Below are 19,474 nucleotides of genomic sequence, written 5' to 3' on the forward strand. Positions count from 1 at the left end.
ATCAACTTTTCTCCATATTTAGTATAGCCCTATTGAAAATTTGGTAAATTGGTTATTAATTTTGATAGCACCTTCAATGAACCAAGCACAGCCAAGTTCAGACTATTACTAGTTCTTAAAGAAGCCTATTCTTAAATACAGTGGTACCTCGGGTTAAGTACTTAATTCGTTCTGGAGGTCCGTTCTTAACCTGAAACTGTTCTTAACCTGAAGACCACTTTAGCTAATGGGGCCTCCTGCTGCCTCCGCGCCACCAGAGCACAATTTCTGTTCTCATCCTGAAGCAAAGTTCTTAACCTGAAGCACTATTTCTGGGTTAGTAGAGTCTGTAACCTGAAGCGTATGTAACCTGAAGCATATGTAACCTGAGGTACCACTGTACCTTATCCTTGTTGGAATAAGCAACAGTCTTTAATTAATACTCATTGTACTGAGAGAAAAGGTCACCAAAAGGTTAATGATTCTATGCCCAGGAAGTTAAGTGTCCTTCTTGAGTTGTGAATTTAGTTTCTCTTTCGCCTTTACTCCTTGCTTATGCAGTAACCAGTAATAGCTGATTACAGTGGTACCTCGGGTTACATACGCTTCAGGAAACCCAGAAATAGTACCTCAGGTTAAGAACTTTGCTTCAGGACAGAACAGAGAACAGAAATTGTGCTCCAGCAGCACGGCAGCAGCAGGAGGCCCCATTAGCTAAAGTGGTGCTTCAGGTTAAGAACAGTTTCAGGTTAAGAACGGACCTCCGGAGCGAATAAAGTACTTAACCAGAGGTACCACTGTATAGGTTTATAGTTTATGCTTACAGCTGCACCTGCCTTCCTTGTGGTGAGTGAAAAACCTACTCTGCAACAACTATGTTTTTGTGTTCAATTAAAAGGCCTGAAATATCAAATCTGCGGGCTGGGGACAGAGAAACCTTCAGAGCATTTATAACCAAAGTAATTTATAGTCAAAGAAAATCTATTTGGAATTTTGAAACGAATAAGGGTTAACAGCTAGGCACAGCAGCTCTTCAAAATTCATAGTCACATTAAGGCTATGTGCCCTGCTAGTTTTAAAGCACCTGACTGCATGAATAATACAGCAGTGGCTGAGCTGTGACACTTCTAGTGACTGAATGTAGTTCAAAGGTCTCAAAACAGCAAACAGACTGTCTTGTAAAACAGACTGTGCAAGTTCCAAAACCGCAGAAATTACTGGCGGGAACCACAACATGCTGTCAACTTGTCCTGGAGATAAATGGGTGGGACTTTATCTGGCTACATTTGCAGTCTTCAGATACCAGCTTGTCTAATTGTTGCTCGCCACACAGATTTGCAAGTAAAGCAAGATTTTTTCCAGTAAATGGAAGGGAGAACTGAAAACATCACCCCACTTCAAAAACCAGGAACTGAAACCATGAAGGGATGAATACACGGCTGTGAAGGAAACTCACTGGATTTTTCAAGTGTGTCAGTTTAACCTGATCATCAGTCCCATATTTCTACAACTGAAAGTTTCAGTTTTCCTTGACCGTGTGTGGATGCAGGCCAGTTTCCTTTGTGCATTAAAGTCTCCCAGCAGCAGACACATCAAAATCCCCACCCACCCCTTGCGAGCCAGCTGCTTGTCACTGTTGTTAGTGTATGTGCTCAACTTCCTGCAGGAAGACTTGTCTCACAAGGGTACTCAAACCAGGGATTAGCCAGCTACATAGCAGGAAAGGCTATGGCATCACCATTTCAACACAAGGAAACTTTACAGTTTCCCTATGTTGCATACTTTTGTATGATTACTTAGTATAAACCTGTCCTGCCTTGCTATTGCTTCCCCCTGCACCTTTCTGTCTCCCTATGATGATTCTGCTGCCTAATGCAAATATTCCTCTTTGATTGAGACGCTAATCATTAAAGAGAGACCAGGAGTGTGTGCTTGTGTGTGAGAGAGTTTTTCTTGAGGCCTCTTTATTCTAAGAGTACACGTACTTAACATGATTTGCACTTGAACAAATGGTTGTTTTCTGCCACCAGGAGCGTTAATGACCCTCCTGGGGAAAGAACATCACAGGAACCATGTAGTATAGGAAGCTTGTATTGTTATGTGTTTGGGGCGTTTTACAAGCTTTCCCACTTTTAAATTTAATTAATGCCTTGTTAAACTCATATAAACTTAAATAAATTCAATTTTAACTGCACCTTGGATTTATTGGCCCACCCATGCTTGCTCTATCTAATACGCTACTAGAAAGTTGGCTCTGCCTAATTAGTGGATTCCTCTAATAAAAGGATTTTAATTAATTAATACTGACTAATTAGACAGTAGCAGCTACTTGATGGTGGGGCTCAAAGGCTGCTCAGAAAGTACCTGGATAGGTTAAGGAATAAACCTGCACTGTTCACTAAAGTGGTCTACTGGGGTAGGGAAAGGAAAATCAGAGTTACAGCAAATCCCAAAAGTAGACACCAATATTCCTCAAGCAGGACAAAATACACATTTTGTTAGTGGCAAGATCACAAATTGAATTGAAATAGCTACAGAGTGGAATGAGGAGAATCGTACAGGAGCAGAAAGGAGTCTACACATCGCCTGAAAGTGTCCTACATTTCTTTTGACGACCTTTTCTGGTTCACGGAGCAAAATAAATAATCTTCAAGGTCTAAATTATGCAAATACCTAGTACATTCTGTTGCAGAGATAAGGACTGCCGAGTTCGAGGTCAGATAACGAAGAAAGTGTCCTTGAGCATATGCAGAGCAATGTGCCACCACCGGCAAGTTGTGGGACTGTAACTCTCATCATCCATCTCCACTGACCATGCTGTCTGGGGCTGATGGGAGCTGAAGTAAAGCGACATCTGGAGGGCACCAGGTTCACTACCCCTGCTCTACTGACATCCAAGTGTTGGTGCTGACCTTTAAAGCCCTAAACTGTCTGGGCCAAGTATACCTGAAGGAGTGTCTCCACCCAGACAGTGTCTCACTTAGCCCAGACACTGAGGCCCTCCTCCGAGGGTCTTCTGCTGGTTCCCTCACTGCGATGGAACTAGGCAGAGGGCCTTTTCGGTAGTGGCACCCTCCCTTTGGAACGCCCTCCCTTCAGGTGTCAAAGAATTATACAACTTTTAGAAGACATCAGAAGGCAGCCCTGTTTCAGGAAGTTTTTTAAGTCTGATGCTTTATTATGTTTTATATATTCTGTAAGCCACCCATAGGGAAACCCAGCCAGATGGGTGGGGTATCAATAATAAAATTATTATTATTATTATTATTATTATTATTATTATTATTATTACTATTATTATTACTACTACTACTACTACTCCCCTTCATGGATCACTGCCTTGCCGTGGCGAAGGGGCTTGAATAACTCAGAGAAGCTATGAGCTATGCCGTGCAGGGCCACCCAAGATGGACAGGTCATAGTGGAGAGTTTTGACCAAACATGATCCACCTGGAGCAGGAACTGGCAAGCCACTCCAGTATCCCTGCCAAGAAAACTCCATGGACAAAGACAACAGGCATATGAAAGTTATGACGCTGGAAGATGAGCCCCTCAGGTCGGAAGGCATCCAACATGCTACTGAGGAAGAGCGGAGGACAAGTACAAGTAGATTCAGAGCTGATGAAGCGGCTGGGCCAAAGCCAAAAGGACGCTCAGTTGCGGATATGCCTGGAAGTGAAAGGAAAGTCCAATGCTGTAAAGAAAAATATTGCATAGGAACCTGGAATGTAAGAACCATGAACCTGGGTAAGTTGGATGTGGTCAAAAATAAGATGGCAAGAATAAATATTGACATCCTGGGCATCAGTGAACTAAAATGGACGGGAATGGGTGAATTCAGTTCGGATGACCATCATATCTACTACTGTGGGCAAGAATCCCGTAAAAGAAATGGAGTGGCCCTCATAGTCAACAAAAGAGTGGTGAAAGCTGTACTGGGATGCAATCTCAAAAATGATAGAATGATCTCGATACGAATCCAAGGCAGACCTTTTAACGTCACAGTAATCCAAGTTTATGCACCAACCACTGGTGCTGAAGAAACTGAAATTGACCAATTCTATGAAGACTTACAACACCTTATAGAAATGACACCAAAGAAGGATGTTCTTCTCATTATAGGGGATTGGAATGCTAAAGTAGGGAGTCAAGAGATAAAAGGAACAACTGGCAACTTTGGCCTTGGAGTTCAAAATGAAGCAGGGCAAAGGCTAATAGAGTTCTGCCAAGAGAACAAGCTGGTCATCACAAACACTCTTTTCCAACAACACAAGAGACGACTCTACACATGGACATCACCAGATGGGCAGCATCGAAATCAGATTGATTATATTCTCTGCAGCCAAAGATGGAGAAGCTCTATACAGTCAGCAAAACCTGGAGCTGACTGTGGCTCAGATCATCAGCTTCTTATAGCAAAATTCAAGCTTAAACTGAAGAAAGTAGGAAAAACCACTGGGCCGGTAAGATACAATCTAAGTCAAATCCCTTATGAATACACAGTGGAAGTGAGGAACAGGATTAAGGATTTAGATTTGGTGGACAGAGTGCCTGAAGAACTATGGATGGAGGCTCGTAACATTATACTGGAGACAGCAACTAAAACCATCCCAACGAAAAGGAAATGCAAGAAAGCAAAGTGGCTGTCCAAAGAGGCCTTACAAATAGCGGGGGAGAGAAGGCAAGCAAAATGCGAGGGAGATAGTGAAAGATACAGGAAATTGAATGCAGATTTCCAAAAAATAGCAAGGAGAGACAAGAAGGCCTTCTTAAACGAGCAATGCAAAGAAATAGAGGAAACCAATAGAATGGGAAAAACCAGAGATCTGTTCAAGAAAATTGGAGATATGAAAGGAACATTTCGTACGAAGATTACCATAATAAAAGACAAAAGTGGAAAGGACCTAACAGAAGCAGAAGACATCAAGAAGAGGTGGCAAGAATACACAGAGGAACTATACCAGAAAGAAATGGATGTCTCGTATACCCCAGGTAGTGTGGTTGCTGACCTTGAGCCAGACATCCTGGAGAGTGAAGTCAAATGGGCTTTAGAAAGCACTGCTAATAACAAGGCCAGTGGAAGTGATGATATTCCAGCTGAACTATTTAAAATATTAAAAGATGATGCTGTTAAGGTGCTACACTCAATATGCCAGCAAATTTGGAAAACTCAGCAGTGGCCAGAGGATTGGAGAAGATCAGTCTACATCCCAATCCCAAAGAAGGGAAGTGCCAAAGAATGCTCCAACTACCGCACAATTGCACTCATTTCACACGCTAGCAAGGTTATGCTTAAAATTCTACAAGGCAGGCTTAAGCAGTATGTGGACCGAGAACTCCCAGAAGTGCAAGCTGGATTTCGAAGGGGCAGAGGAACCAGAGACCAAACTGCAAACATGCGCTGGATTATGGAGAAAGCTAGAGAGTTCCAGAAAGACATCTACTTTTGCTTCATTGACTATGCAAAAGCCTTTGACTGTGTCGACCACAGCAAACTATGGCAAGTTCTTAAAGAAATGGGAGTGCCTGATCACCTCATCTGTCTCCTGAGAAATCTCTATGTGGGACAAGAAGCTACAGTTAGAACTAGATATGGAACAACTGATTGGTTCAAAATTGGGAAAGGAGTACGGCAAGGCTGTATATTGTCTCCCTGCTTATTTAACTTATATGCAGAATTCATCATGCGAAAGGCTGGGCTGGATGAATCCCAAGCCGGAATTAAGATTGCTGGAAGAAATATCAACAACCTCAGATATGCAGACGATACAACCTTGATGGCAGAAAGTGAGGAGGAATTAAAGAACCTTTTAATGAGGGTGAAAGAGGAGAGCGCAAAATATGGTCTGAAGCTCAACATCAAAAAAACGAAGATCATGGCCACTGGGCCCATCATCTCCTGGCAAATAGAAGGGGAAGAAATGGAGGCAGTGAGAGATTTTACTTTCTTGGGCTCCATGATCACTGCAGATGGTGACAGCAGTCACAAAATTAAAAGACACCTGCTCCTTGGGAGAAAGGCGATGGCAAAGCTAGACAGCATCATAAAAAGCAGAGACATCACCTTGCCAACAAAGGTCCGTATAGTTAAAGCTATGGTTTTCCCAGTAGTGATGTATGGAAGTGAGAGCTGGACCATAAAGAAGGCTGATCGCCGAAGAATTGATGCTTTTGAATTATGGTGCTGGAGGAGACTCTTGAAAGTCCCATGGATTGCAAGAAGATCAAACCTCTCCATTCTTAATGAAATCAGCCCTGAGTGGTCACTGGAAGGACAGATCGTGAAGCTGAGGCTCCAATACTTTGGCCACCTCATGAGAAGAGAAGACTCCCTGGAAAAGACCCTGATGTTGGGAAAGATGGAGGGCACAAGGAGAAGGGAACGACAGAGGACGAGATGGTTGGACTGTGTTCTCGAAGCCACAAACATGAGTCTGACCAAACTGCGGGAGGCAGTGAAAGACAGGAGGGCCTGGCGTGCTCTGGTCCATGGGGTCACGAAGAGTCGGACACGACTAAACGACTAAACAACAACTACTACTACCACTACTACTAACCTACTGTTCATACTGTCCTCCCTTTGCCATGTCTAGTGGGAAATAAAGGCAAACAAACTGGGTACAACTGTTCCACAAACTTATATTGATTTTCTATCTGTTTAACTCTCGGGGCTTCTCCCTAGATGTCTTATAAATTTTTATTCATGGTGAGAGTGCTAAGAACCCTCAAGTCTCTTTACTGCCAATCAGCCTACACCAAAAACCTGTTCATGGGAGTGTTCTCCTTTGATAAGCAGTGTAAATTAGTTCCCTCATAGCTCCTCTTCTTAAATTGCAGGTCTTTTCAACCAAAGGAAGATAAGTCGTTATATGGCTTTATGGACTCTTGTTTCAATGATTCACCCCCTCCTAGGTTGGTCCCAGTGTACTGCTAGGACGAAGTCCATTAGACATGAATACTACCAAAGAACTACAGTTCCCAGGATTGGGAATGACAGTTAAAGCTGGTAGTGTAGATAATTGACCTTCCTCCTCACACTAGATAGCTTCATTTCCTTTTACAGTGAGAGCTAAACTGAAAATTACATGGGGGACATGTGAGCCACTCTTCCAACTTTTTGTGTTAAATGAAAAGCAGTACCAAATGCTGTGATAGAGAGCACAGGAATGGCAGGTGGGCAAGGGCTCGGAATCAGGGCTTGGAACCCGTGGCCCTACAGAGGTTGTTGGACTCCACCTCCTTCCATCCCTGACCTCTGCTGTCTGAGACTGGTGGCATTTGGAACTTCAAAAGCATCTGGAGACCAGGCCTTCCCCACCCCTAGCTAAAATATTTCCCTTCTAGCCACTGGTCTGCTAAATATTCCCCCTGGTATCTTTTCTTCCAGAAGGGGAAAAATAATGGCAGGCCACTCTTGGAGGATGATCTGTCCCTACAAGACTTTTCTAAGGTTCTCAAGGCATGATGACTGGCTATGGCATGAACACAAGCGCGTGTCTCCAAACTCACATTATTTGCAAACCTCTGAAATGTATGCCGATAAGACTTACATACATAGAATCATGTTTGAAAGTGTCACTGTATGGCTGAGGCAGAATTCTGGTCATCTTAACCCTCATGAAGATAGCATGAGATCAGAATTAACAGATTCCAGCACAGCTGGGAAAGCATTCCAGGAGGGGTGGTGCACAGCCAAAGGCATTTTAGAAAAATGTTTAAGCAAATAAATAGGAGTTTATAGAGCGGTATGAATGTGAACACTTGTCACTACTTCATATCCCATATCCAGTAGATATCGGTGACATTTGTATAAATACATTCCAATAATGGTTGCAACAACAGTATGTTTAGGTAGGTGGGTGGGTTAGGGTTAGCATGCATGGGGAGGGTAGCACTGCATTTCCCAGATCCAAACACAGAGTCTCCAAGTGGAGGGAAAATGAGATATTCCTGCAAGAGAGGCTAGGAAGAAGATGTCAGATGTGCACAGCAGATTACTACCAGATGTGCATTTGCTGCACAAAACCGGCTTCTGTGAGAAGACCCTCGTTTGGAATCCCCAGCCGAGAGACAAGAATATGACAAATAGTGTGAGACAGTATGTGACATCTCTGCCAGAAAGAACACTCAGCTGCCAGTTTTGCCCTTGGACTGCAGACACAAAGGGATAGGAAATATACTCTGAATTTTTTCCACAAGGCAGAAGACTAAAGGCTGTTGGGTTGTCTGTGTGAGGTTTGTATATGTATGCACATATAGCATTATTATTTATTGCTTGAAAGCTGCATTGAGAACCATTTAATTGAAGGGCAGCTTATAACTTTTCAAAACAAACAAGAAAGTAAAGAGAAAATCTAGATAGCAAAAATAAGTGGAATTTTATTTATTTATTTATACATACATACATACATACATACATAACATACATACCTACATACCCAGCCCATCTGGCTGGGTTTCCCCAGCCACTCTGGGCAGCTCCCAACAGAATATTAAAAACAGGATAAAACATCAAATATTAAAAACTTCCCTAAAAAGGTTGCCCTCAGATGTCTTCTAAAAGTCAGATAGTTGTTTATTTCCTTGACATCTGATGGGAGGGCGCTCCACAGGGCAGTCACCACTACCAAGAAGGCCCTCTGCCTGGTTCCCTGTAGCTTCACTTCTCACAGGGAGGGAACTGCCAGAAGGCCCTCGAAGCTGGACCTCAGTGTCCAGGCTGAACAATGGGGGTAGAGACGCTCCTTCAGGCAAAAAATTGAGGACAGTGCTCTCCTCTTAGTCCATCTAGTTAAGTCAAAAAGTCAACTAGAAATTTAACAAGTTGATATATTAGTTGGAATTCCCATGTTTCCACTTGTGGTTTTCTGAAAGCTACTAAAAACCAACGTGGGCAATTCACAGGGGTCTTTGTCACGCAACTCCATGCAGTTCTTCCTTCCACTCTTTACAAGGAGTAGCACATTTCAGTGGATTGAATCACAACAGATTGAATCACAAGTAACCACGATGATGCTGTATGTCTGAATTATTTAACATCGGGTTTTCTAAATGTAATTTCACTGAAGACTGTTAAAAAAAAATCAGTGTCACAAACTGCACAGATCCAGCCCTGGACATCTGTTAGGGATTACTACAGAAGAGAAAGTTAATTGAATAATACAAAACACTATACTGAACTGGGATGTCTATCCACAAAGAGTGAGGAATGAGTATGAGTTAATTTGTTCGCATATGCATGCCCATTATAGAAGGCCAGAAGCTGCCTTATGCCAGGTCAGATTATTTGTTCGTCTAGCCTAGTATCACTCTGGGTCACAGCACCTCTCAGATCAAAATGATCAAGGGTCTGGAACAACTCCCCTATAAGGAAATGTAATACCACGTGGCATTTTTTAGTTTAGAAAAGGTGGTACATTCCTGCTAGAATAATATTTTCTCATTAATGCTAAGAGCTTTCTCATTACATTATGTACAAAAGTAAATATACTGACTTTTTATGTTCTCCTAAACAATGCTGTTCTGAGTTCTGAATGGGAATAGGAAAAATTCACCCTTGAACTAATTACCACCAAGGAAAATGCAAACACATTGCTCTTGTTTAAAATTTTTGAAGGCTCTGCTTTCACAAAATCAGCATTTTGGATTTCCCAAAATGAAACAACACCCTTTGAAGTGGAGTCAACAGAAGCTTATCAGTGTCCACATTGCAGAAGCATCAGTTTATAAAATCCTGTTTTTGAGGCATATCTGCCAGCATTCTTACCAACGTTGCACCAAGTTTTAATTCAATGAGTCACCAGAAGTGTTTTTTAAAAACAAAACTTCAAAGAGAAACGGGCAGGCATGTTTAATTATAAAACAGCAATCAAAACACTGAACTAGCAGCTCTCAAACACAAGCTGTGAATTAAGTAAATTTGGGAAGTTCTCTCACTGCAACTTACGAACTGTGCATTTTTAAATTATGCTTTCTTATTTTTGAACAGATGTTGCAAGCCTCATCTCCACTAGAGAAAGCTTGCTTTTGTCAAGGTAAAATTTAAAAAAGCATTAAAATAAACTTTTGATGCCCCATGAATACAATTTACTGTTACCTAACTGTATGGTTTTAAAAAAAAATGGTTTAGTTTAACCCGGATAGACCAAATTTAGTGAGAACTGTTAAATGAAGCACCTCTTTTCACTATGAAGATTCACTAGCACTGAAAAGATGGCAAGGAGGGCACCAGGTCAAGACTTTCCTCTTCTCCCAGGTATCTGATTGCGCTGATCTTTCTTTTTTTATAGTCATGGGGCTGTTTGTTGGCTTTGTTGTGTTTATGGTGATCATGCTGAGGTTGTGGGATTTTAATTGTCTTTGTATTAAGTACATGGATATTTTAGTCATTTTTCCTTGTTGTTTTTTCTTTGATATATTATACTGTATTTGTTTATACTGCATTTCTGCTTCAAGTTGCCTTGAGGCCTTCTTGGCATAAGGCAGTGAAGACAGAACAACAAACAACCCTTTAAAGATGACACAGTCACTGTGCTAAGCGCTTTCCCCATGGGCCCACCTGTACCATCTAAAGGCTGTCAGCCACATGGATGAAGCAAGTTGTGGGGGTCTTTTTCCGTGGTATCTGCTCCCCACTGGAAGGAACCCTACAATCAAGCCCATGATGTGGTTAGAAGCTTTTAAATACAAGAGAAGCACCATAGGGCAGCGGCGGAGGAATCCGCTCGGCCAGCGCACCCAGCAGCAGGGCAAGCCACCCATAGGGGCATGGCGCACCGCAGGGCCTCCGCAGTCTGCCTGCCTCCTCCCACTCAGCCGCCCTACAGCTGGGGGGGGGGGGAGGCAGCAGGCGGACCATTTGGACAGCGCAGAGCCTGCACGCGCCCAAGCCACCACATCTCTCCCAGGAGAGACGCATGGCTCGTGCGCGCTGGAGGGCCTGCAGTAAGTGCTGCCGGCCTTTTGTCACCCCCCTCAGTGGTGACACCCAGGTCGGACCACACCAACCGCACCCCCTTCCTCCGCCTCTGCCATAGGGTTGTTGATGTTTCTCATTTTTCCAGTCCTAAAGGTAGCTGCAGCAATTTGTCAGCATTTTAGTGAGCTCATTTCTCCTGATAAACACATTTTTGTCTGCACACATTGTTACTAGCAATTCTTCCTAATATAATGCATTCTTTATGTTATTTTTACTAATGTATACATTTTTATACACAGTCCCCCTAATGTAAACATTTTTGTAAACATCGATTGGAGAGCTGCATTGCACAATTTGGATAAGTGCAAATTTTGAAGGATGGCTGTGCTTCAGTTCTCATATTGTTTTATAAACTACAAATTTGAAAGATCTAGGTTTCAATGCGAAGTGAATCAAATTTCTCCTCCATCCCTAATTCTAATCTCCCCTCCCTTTTATGCGTAGGAAGAGATTGAATTAATTGCATTGCAACACAAATCTTTTACTGGGTCACCCAAGCACATATTACATTGCTACAAACATGAAGAATCAAACACTAATAAAGATATATTCTAACCTAGCAAGGATAAATGCAGTTTCTTTTCAGACTGCTGAATGCTAAGAAAACAGCTTTCCCCACAGCTTTTTTGTAAATATCATAATCAGTGTTTCCTTTTCACTCTAAGAATGGTATTTGGAAGAGTGGATAACTATCCTGATGCTTTTGATGTGCCACTACGTTTGCCAAGGTTGATAAGCAGCGATGAGAGCAAGCTGCACGGCAGCCTCTTTTGCTAGTTATGCAACTGCCCTGTTTTAGGTACTGCAATATTTATGAAAGTCCCCAGTACATTTTTTTATGCTGTTGTCTGAAGCGCAATGCATTGCTTCTGCATCTCTCCAATGAAAAAATCAACACCATCTCCATAACTCAAAATATAATTTGGGTGCCGTCTGCAGTGCATTTGACAAAAGCAATAAATTAGTAAAGTGGGGAAATGTCAACATAAGTATGGTGGCAGGCAACAAAACAAAAATCTGAAAAATTGCACTGACACAGCATTTACCAACACTTGAAGCTTTTCTTCAGGAGAAAATGTGCTTGACATTTACAGCAGTTTGAAAAATGAAAGTTAAGCACCAAGTGTACGCTAGAGACTGGGAGCAGGATCCAACCCAAACAAGCAGCTCACTGTTCCCCACTTCCTACCTATTGCTAGACCTTGTGACAATTTAAAGGAAAAGCACTTTTCACAGATGAAAACTGGAAAATATGATTGCAATTCTAAGCATGCTTACTTGAACACAGTGTTAAAATAAACATGGATTTTTCCCCCCAGAAAGAATTGGCTGGATCCAGATGTGTATGGGAGGAACGTGACTGTCCCACTCCCTTCTGCCCCTAGAAGCTGCTTCCTCTGGCACCCAAATCTCTCCTGAGGTTCAGGGGGCCTTAGCTAGGACAGGACTTTGGGTTACAGCAGAGATTGACGGCAGATTTAAATGCTTCCCTGATGGGGTTGGGTTTTTTTAACGTCCTGCATTTAGAGAACTAACCTATCAGGTATAAAGGGTTCTAGCCAAGCTCTCTTACCTTTACAAGTTGGGGAAAGTGGGAAAGCGAAGGGAAAGCAGGAGTTATGCTTTCAAATGTTTTCTCGCTTCAGTTTGAGTCTTTTAGTTATCAGCAGTATTTCTGGCACAATTAAGCAGAAGAATGTGAGCACTGTTGCAGAAAACAGCAGCACGCAGCACCAAACAGTTGGCAATAGGATCAATCCTGTTTTTAGAGAAGAGTAGATGGTTCGGTTAAGCCATCTGTGCTCTCCCATCTGAACAGACAATTGGCACAATTGCCAGGAGCCTGCTTGGGACTTCACATGAATATTGCTGGTTTCTGGATCAAGTTTTTTTTTCCCACTCAGGAAAACATGCATACACCACCTGTCTGCAGTTCCTTATCCATCTAGGAACACGTGCAGGATTTTAGCTTCCCAACGTTTATCGCCCTAACTAAACTGAAGCGGAAAAATGAAGCAGTTGAATGTTAACTTGGAATGCCAGTTTAAAACAGTCTCTCATCACAATTACATACCACCACCACCCCACATACACAAACACTGTACATATCATAGTACCTAATAATGTACTGCTAAACCAGTAGGCATTATCCCGAGCATAAAACACTTAATTTCTCTGATGCATTCCGTCTCTTTGGTATTCAATTTGTAAACTCCGTTCTTGAAATTATATTAATGAATTCAGCTTAGCAGGGAGCACTGTGAGGTCTGTGACTAATACATTCGCCTGTGAGAAGACTGGTTACATTTGCAACCTACCTTTGCAACATTTAACTCTGGTTGAAAATCTTAGCTGTTATCAAAGTTTGATCTAAATTTGCTAATACAGTGGAACCTTGATTTTCGAACGTCTCTATTGACTAATGTTTCGGAACTCGAACGCAGTAAACCCGGAAGTAAATGCTTCTGTTTACAAACACGCCTCGGAAGTCGAACTTCCAAAGCGGCTTCCTTATTGAGTTTATTCGTATCAATTTTTCCGTTTTGAGGCTTCTATATTGAGTTTTCAAACGTTTTGGAACTCAAATGGTGTTCTGAAACAAATTACGTTCGAAAACCAAGGTTCCACTGTACAGATTAAGTAAACATACACAAAATAATAAATATATTTCTCATTCCTGTTCCTCACTAAACGATGTGCGTATGTAAGAAGAATCACTCTAGGGTAGGAAATCGATTGAGTAAACTAAAACCACATGGTCTTGTGTGCTAGAAGATGCAGTATTATAACACTGCATAATGTTTCTGTATTTCTAAAGGAAGCACCATTGCTCCAAGTTACTTGACATGCATATTCCAGCACTTAGGAAATTATATTGGGCAGCCTTCCCTTAGGTGGTGTCGTCCAGATGTTTTGGACTGCAACTCCGTTCGGCACAGTTGTGCTAGCTGAGGCCACTGGAAGCTGCACTGCAAAAAGAGCTGGAGAGTGCCTGCTAAGTGAAGGCTGATCTTGTGAAATCACTTTGATGCCTCTGGGTCTCCCTGTTCTTTCCCCTAAAAGGCGTAGAATACTGAGGTCCCTTTCCGACGCCGCTGGATATATTTCGGCTCAGGGTCTTGTAGGGGGCGAGTAGCCTCCGCGTTGCCCCAGAAATCCCTCCAACAATCGCTCCTACACGGAGCACCCACGGAGCACGTCCGTCACGAGGAGAGGTAAAATCGGAAGTCTCTTGTGAAATCACTTTGATAGGAGTGAAACCAGCAATCAGCCAGGCTTTATGGCTACACTGCTGTAAAGACATCATCTAACAAGCACAGAGTGCTCCTCAATTTCAAAGCTGTCCCCTCAATGCAAGAAGGAAGCAGCTCAGTTTACACAAGGGAAAGCAAACTGACTTGCCTCTTCTACTAAACGGGGTGCATATATTTTAGTTTTTAATGTTTCTAAAAACCCATGATCTTTTCACATAAAACTGTAAGCTGTGTGTCTTTTCGTTTGTTTTGCATTTCTGCAGCCATATTGGGAATATGAATTTACAGTTGTCCTTTTTTAAATGGCTGCCTTTCTTCTGTCCCACAGTGGCCATGCTCCAGCATATGCTGAAAAATGAGAGAAGTACAAATACACTTTTAAGGTGAAGGCAGAAAGAACATCTGAGAAGAACTTGCAAAGCTGTCCCCACTCCCCGAGGACTTAGCCCTGGAGGTAGAATAGGATTTTAAAATGGCAAGGGTGCTCCCAAATCAGACCCATTGCTCTAAAAATATTATGTCTCTCTTCAGCTCTGGTGTCATGTGTGACCAGACCTTCACTCCTGCTTGTTAACACAATGCCTAAATTAGAAATTTAAGTAAGTGCTAATGCTTCCTTCTTTGCAGCTGAAACAGAGGAATTAAAGACAAGACTTAAATTACAAGACAAGTTCTAAATATTACAACGGCTGGGTCTCTAATTAGAGCAGTAGCACTCAGGCACATTCATGAGCTGTAAAGATGGGTTTCAGATTCCCACATTCAAGTGTTTCTTGTGCAAAAGGGCTCCACGCAGCTAAAGAAAAGCATCTCCTGCCCTCCAGGATCTGTGCTCCAAGCTCTGTACACTGAGTAAAGTTTTGAAAAGGGATGCTGGCTGTACCCATGAATGTACCCAGGAATGCTGTTTTCCCTTGAGACCTTCACTCAATGTTGGAGATGGCGCCACTGGTCCAACACCTGAAGGCTACAGATTCCCTACTCCCTGCCATAAAGAGACTAAAATAAATGGTAAAATAGACATAAAAGTCAAGAAAGAAATGGGGAAAATTAATAAATTTTAGGGACTGAAGTAACAAGCAAAACAAGTACTACATGATGCAAGGTATTAAATGCATGATCTTCTACAAAATTCAGAATTGTGTGGCCCACAATACAAAGAGAATTCTGCTCTTTATAAAACAGAAATAGACCTCATGTAAGCACATATAATACTTTCAAAATACTCCCCACTCCACCCCAAAAATACCACGTGTGCTTCTGCTGCAGTCAAGCACCATTTGCCCGGGGATAGTAATTTTACCATAAAGATTACTATATAATTACTATGTGTCAATGACAAGACACTGCTAGATTTAAAACTGAGCTGGTGCATTGTGGAACACTAACACAATCATTTCACATAGGCATTGTAGAAAGCCAAAATTTGTTTGGTAGGCCATCTTGTGGCTACAACTCCAGTGCAGAGAGGTACTGTATTTTTCGCTCTATAAGATGCACCCTACCACAAGACGCACCTAGTTTTTGGAGCAGGAAAACAAGAAAAAAATTCTGAATCTCAGAAGCCAGAAGAGCAAGAGTGATAGCTGCGCAGCGAAAGCAGTGATCCCTCTTGCTGTTATGGTTTCTGGGATAGCTGTGTAACCTGCATTCGCTCCATAAGACGCACACACATTTCCCCTTACTTTTTAGGAGGGAAAAAGTGAGTCTTATAGAGCAAAAAATACGGTACTTAGCTCTGCCTAAATCAGGGGTAGCTAACTCCCAATTTTTGGGGGGGTGGGGGTGGTCTTGATACAGCAACCTAACCAATCTATTATGACCTCCTCAACACCCCACCAATTATGGCAGGTGCAGTGAAAAAAGAAACTGAAGTAGCCTCAAAGCTTGGGGTCATAGGGACCTGGGAAGTTTACAGTTAAAGTGCAGAAAATGCCTGAAACGTTAAAGTTTGACTTGAAGGTGTCACAAGACACTGTTGTTTTTATTGCAACAAACTAATGCAGCTACTCCTCTAGAAACTGAGACTTCTAAGTTTCAAAAGCCTATTTGCCAGAAAGCACAGAGAGTATGGGTGGGTTTTTTAAAAAGAAAATATAAGTTAAAAGCACTATTGGGTGGGGTACTCACAGTTAGTCATGCAATTTGAGTTTAGATCGTGACTTATTAATGGATCAAATAGCAAATATTACATCAACACACATTTTAAACAGCTTCTAATGATACAAGGTACAGTCATGCTACTATCACTCTTAGAAGCAGCTCACTTGTGCTCAAGACTAGCGTGCTGAAATAAGATAAAAGTGGGACAAAGTGTTCCTGTTCATTAAAGGGCTCTGAAATCACCTCTGTTTCATCTCAGAAGAAGTGACTTATATATTTACAGAGTTATCTGTGACACACAGAGATGGGGTAGTGTGAACTTATAAAACGTCAGTTGCGGAAAATGTAAACCAACTCTCATGATCACTTTAAAACAAACAGTAGACTTCAGGCATGAAAAATAATTTGGTTAACTCTAGGGATCATATGATGGACAAATAAAAGAAGGAAAATGGGAGGGGGAGAACTTGGTAGATCCAAAACAATGTGTAGCGAGAGAGAGAATTTAGTTCCTGAAGAAATCTCTCTTTATTTCCTGTGTGAGGGACATTTCATCATAACTTACCAAGAACAAAATGAAATGAACAAAAAACTTCACACCCTTACTTCTTCTTCTTTTTTTTTAACGGATTTCTAGTCTACAAAGAGAATAAACTGAGGGCCTACAACCTGGCACCTAATTATCTCGCATATAATCTTCTCTTATAAAAAGACAGAAGCTTACAGCTGTTGTAGCAGAGAAGATTCCAAACAGTAGTCAAGTCTGGATATGCTCAGACTTGAACTTGAAAAATTAAGTTGAACCAAAAAGAATGCAAAAGTAAGTAGGAAATCTTGCAACCTATTGAGTTTATGATAGTAACAAAATGGTTCTCTCTTTAATGCTCAGCTGTGTACTATAAATTCTAAATAAAAATGAATTGGGGGGGAATGATAATTAGGTTTAGATCATTTTTTAAAGATATATAGCTTTCCAAAAAGATCAGAAACTTTAAAGGTTTGCTTATTTTGCTTTAGACAGTTATAAAAGGATACTGAAAGTTCATTCTCATGACCATATTGATATGATGGTGATGTTGCAAAGGCACAGCTAACTGGCCTTTGGCCATGGTAATTAGCCATTTGTTTGCTTCAACATGGCAAGATCTCAGCTCCCTACACCTCCTGGTTGAATCCATCTTTTAAAAACTGTTGTCAAAAAACCAGTTACTCCACTAAAAATAAACCCTCAATGCCCCAAATGCCATTACATTAGGAGGCTGAACTTTGTGTTAGAGTAATTATGAATTACGCAGATGGTGGTCAAATACGCTTCTGTGGAGGGATGCTACATCTTAGTAGGATTTTCCATTATCTTGGTATCAGAGAGGAGCTCTTTACTTGCCAAATCCACTCTGAATATCACTTCACAAGTAAAATATGAGAATGCTTGAAATTTATGCCAGCCCTGTTGGGCAACCACTGAAATTCCGCAAGCATCTCCAAATAGGTTTGCATTGCCAAGAAATGCCATCAGAGTCAAAATAAGGTGATAAGGAAATCTTACTCCAGAATATAACAAATGAGGCCTTTAAAATAAATGAAGTCAAGCTGTACTTGAATACCTCCGGATAGATTCGTATCAGACCTCCCTTGCACTAATGAGTGACTATTCATCACTTTGAGACAGTGTCAGCCCCAATGAGCTGAGAATCTAGCAACCCATTCAACTTCTTTAGTCTACTGCTGCAAGTTCCTATCTATTTTTGCATTTTCAACTCTTGCTATGAGATGAGGGGGAAACTTCCTCAGCTTCCTACTGTTCCCAATTTATAAGGTTGGCCTAGCAAACCTAGTATATCCGTCTTTAATATTTAAGAAGTCAAAAATCACATGCAGATTAGGAACAGAAGACAGATAATTTAAAGGCTCACTCCAAAACCAGTATTAGTAATGTAGGGCCAAACTCTATGCCCATAAATTTATAAGGGAGAAAGCTCCATTCAATATATACTGAAATCCAGAATTCAGGTGATTCAAAATGAAAGTTAGGCTGTCGGATCATGTTATAATCCTATTTGCTATCCTTGAAGTTAACTTGTCCATGTTGTATCCGAGATACTTGCAACTCTGACAGCCAAAAAGATAGTGGAACTAAGGGGCAGTGATGGGGCAGGCCTCATCACTTCTCCCTGATCCTAACTCCTCATTTGGCCTTGAATGCTTTTGCCTGGTTTAAATGTGCCCCTGAACTCTGTCATGAATTCTTGTGTAGAAAGAAACCTACTGTACAAACATAAAATGAACATTTGTTGCTCTGCCTGCTTTTGCTTCTGGCCCAATCCACCACTGGCATGTGGCCCCCAAAAGGTTGCCTAGAAAGGAATGTGGTTCCCAGGCTGGGGAAAAAATCCCCCAGCATAGGCTACTTCCATTCCCACTTTATAGATGAACAGAACAAACAGGTGTTTTAACACAGTTTCTCCATGTCTAGTTTGGCTCTCACCTGAAAAGATGGCTGCATAACTCACTCCCTTGCCTTAAAGCTGTTATACCAATACACACACATGCAGAAACTGGGCACTCAACATACCTGCTTCTCACTTTTGCAGCCACAGTTGTGCATGAATGCAATTGTCTGTGACTGATCAACTTGCACAGCCTAGGAGACTGTCAATTTCTGTTATAGGCTCGAATAGTTTTAGCCCAAATTTAGTTTTAAATTTCAAGTTTGTTTTTCAGTATCTACCAGGAGAACAGCGAATTTGCAAACAAGATTAAAAAGAGTTGCTTACCAGGGTTTGACTTGGGGATGAGCAGCTTTCCAGCACTCTACAAGTACAAGGGCACCACTGTTTTCATCCAAATGTAAAATAATTCTGGGATTCATAGCCATGCCAGCCTAAACTTTGCTCTGAAGAAAGTCTTTGTTTTCAAATAACATCAGTGTTTGGCAGCAGATGAGTGCATGAAGAATCCTATTCATCTGCTATGCAACGTACTAACAACCCTTCTTTTAAAAATGGAGGCACAATTCCTCCCTTCCCCTTTATACACACTCTGGTTCAAGTGCAATGCAGAATATTATTACGGATTAAAAATGCTTTCCTGACAACTCAGTAAATTACAGAAAAATGTCTATGTCCTATTGCTCTTTTCTCTCTACAGCTGTGTTAGTGCT

The 19,474-nt window shown here is 41.6% G+C and overlaps 1 protein-coding gene across 9 annotated transcripts in view; it reads right to left on the bottom strand.

Moving 5' to 3' along the window:
- Positions 1–19,474, bottom strand: part of SGK3 (serum/glucocorticoid regulated kinase family member 3) — a 55,702-nt gene that overhangs the window by 25,982 nt on the left and 10,246 nt on the right. The window lies entirely within an intron of this gene.

This window comes from Podarcis muralis, chromosome 8 (genome assembly GCF_964188315.1).
Source record: "Podarcis muralis chromosome 8, rPodMur119.hap1.1, whole genome shotgun sequence".
Lineage (NCBI taxonomy): Eukaryota > Metazoa > Chordata > Lepidosauria > Squamata > Lacertidae > Podarcis > Podarcis muralis.